This window comes from Tupaia chinensis, unplaced genomic scaffold, assembly GCF_000334495.1.
Source record: "Tupaia chinensis unplaced genomic scaffold, TupChi_1.0 Scaffold000451_2, whole genome shotgun sequence".
NCBI classification, from domain to species: Eukaryota; Metazoa; Chordata; class Mammalia; order Scandentia; family Tupaiidae; genus Tupaia; species Tupaia belangeri.
In genome coordinates, this window is record NW_006159958.1 from 1655591 (window position 1) to 1658196 (window position 2606).

Sequence of the window (2606 nt, forward strand, 5' to 3'; positions counted from 1 at the left end):
GATGGCATAGGGGTTATGTGGATGGACTCCCAGAAACTGTGGTTCAGGTCCCAGGCCTGGTGACTTGAAAATCACACTGGGCACATGTATGTGCATGCCCAAGATCCCAGGAGGAAAATGGAGGAGAAAGGATTGTGGCATGGCCATTCCCCCTGGAGGGTGATTTTTCTTTTTCCCAGCACTATGTGCGTCTCTGTTGCTCTCTTTCATGTGCCCTAAGGCAAAAACCTCTTTTAAAAAATATTAAAGTTCCTTAAAATGTTTATCTCATGCATACATGTGTGTGTTGGTAGTATAGGGAATTTTTATATTCTTGGCTCATTTTGCTCTTGGACCATTTGCCTTAGGTTTGCAAATTATGCACATTATTTAGACCTTACTTTTAAGTGTTCCTGATTTCATTTCACTCCTACATCTTCTTTACCTTTGAGTTCTTTTATGTATGTCTGTTTCTTTTTTAATTGCCAAAGGGCACATATGCTTGCCAGAGAGAGGAGAGTGTCCCCCAATGGGTCATGGTCATGCCACAGTTCCTTCTCCAACTCCCCACTATCTGGATTTTGTGTGTGCAGGCACACACACACACACACACACACACACACACACACACACACTGTTGGCATATCCCATAGCTGCCAGGGCTGGAACTCAGCCTGTCGTTGGCCATGTGGGATCTGGCTTTCCTAACCACTGGGCTATGGGGCTGGTCCACCACTGAGTTCTTCATGCTGATCTGTTTGTCAGTGAGAGTCCATGAGATGTGGTCAGCACACTTGCAGCTCCTCAGGAATATCAAGGTCTTTAAGTTTCCAGATATCTGAAGGTGTCTGTTGTCTTTATGTACATCAATTGCTTAATCGTCTATAGGATTCTTGCATGACTATCTTCTCTTAGATTTCAGAGAAACTTGCTCTACGGGTCACTCGCATGACAAATGGCCCTTTAATACCCATATCTTCATCTTTGCTAGACTTTTATTTATAGCTTTGGAACTTGAAATCTTTACCAGATTGTATCTGGAAGTCTATTTCTTTTCATTAATTCTCTCTGGGTCTTGGTGTAGAACCTTTTGAGTTAAAGGTGCAAAATCTTCAGCTCTAGAAAATTAATTAAAAATTAAAAAATTAAAAATGAGTATGCTTTTTGTATACTTTGTTCCTGTCAGTTTTCTGGAACTCTTACCATTGTGCCTTCATATCTTCTTAGTTTAAGGATGATTTATCATACTGGTTTACAGATTGAGTATCTGCCTTCACTAGTATTTTTTCCACTTTATTGAAAAATACATTAAGAAAGTGTATAGATCGGAAGAGATGAGCTTGACCAAGAATCAGACTCTAACGCTGGAAAAGCCACTGTGCTCCGTGAGAATTAAGTAGGTAGTGACAGTTCCACTCCTGGCTCCTTGACCACCACTAATGACTTTTGGAGGTCTTCTACCTAGTCCCCTTCCAACCTCAGCTGTCCAGGCTGTTTTTGGGTTCTGCTCAGCAGTTCCAGGCTTTTCTTATCCATTTGTCTTAATTGGATCCTTGAGTAGATGTGACAGTGTGGTTTCATCCATTGGGTCGTCGGAAAAGTCATTTTTGCATAGAAAAATAAGCCAGGACTTTCCCGACAATCTAATACATGTCTTGAAGGGGTTCTTAGAAATTCTTCTGTGAACCTCGTCCTTTTCACCAGGATATTCTTATTTTTGTTTTTATTGGTCCATTAAAAAAGTTTTGTGCTTGCTTCGGCAGCACATCTATTAGAATTGGAATGCTGCAGAGATTAGCCTGGCACCTGTACAAGGATGACACACCGATTCCTGAAAAAGAATTTTCATTCTAAGAGGTTGTATTGCTCTTGCCAGAGAGAACCAGAGGAGGGAGAAAGCACCCTCCAGACCGTGGGCCCTTTGAACTGTTCTGAGGGAACCCCAGGGGTTCTCGGGCCACACTTCACGATCTCCTGTGCTAAAGGGCATTTTGTAGACTTCTTGACTTGTGTGTGAAGCTCCAATTTGCCATCGTTGCTGGTTGTGAGTACACAGGCACCCCTGCGTGTTTATGAAGATGGCTGGGAGGAGAGGGGCCATTTTTGAATTAAGGTCCACTTCTAAGGCCGCCACGCTCTCCCGAAATGTGCGACATCTGCCCACATGCAGGCTTGAAGTCTTTGGGAAGGAGGAGTCCTCACTAGCCTGTGTTTGTACCATGCTTTTGCAGCCGCTCTCTTTAGTCCTGGTCAAACTTTGTGTTTTAAATTATTATTTATTTTTTAATTTTCAAAGGGCATGTATGCTCATTGGAGAGAGATGTCAGTTGTGGGGCAAGGGAGCACCTTCAACAGGAATGGTTATGCCACACTCCCTTCTCTGCAGTTTCTCCATCTTGCTGGGATTTGGGACATGCACGCACATGGGTGAGGCGTGTTTTTCAGGCCATTAGGGTTGGGATTCAAACTGTGTTTGGCTATGGGAGATCTGGCTCCTTTAAGCACTAGGCTACGGCCTATTCTTTCTTCTTCTCTTTTTTTCCAAAAGAATTATTTATTTAACTAAACTTTATTCATTGTTATTTCTTTAATTTACCACAGAGTACACATGCTCACCAGAGAGAGGG

General features: G+C 42.7%; 1 non-coding gene across 1 annotated transcript; it reads left to right on the top strand.

The window, feature by feature from the left end:
• Nucleotides 1-1726: 1726 nt before the first annotated feature.
• Nucleotides 1727-1830, top strand: LOC114009071 (U6 spliceosomal RNA). The gene has a single exon (XR_003550544.1). It is a non-coding gene; the product is annotated as a U6 spliceosomal RNA (small nuclear RNA).
• Nucleotides 1831-2606: the final 776 nt, after the last annotated feature.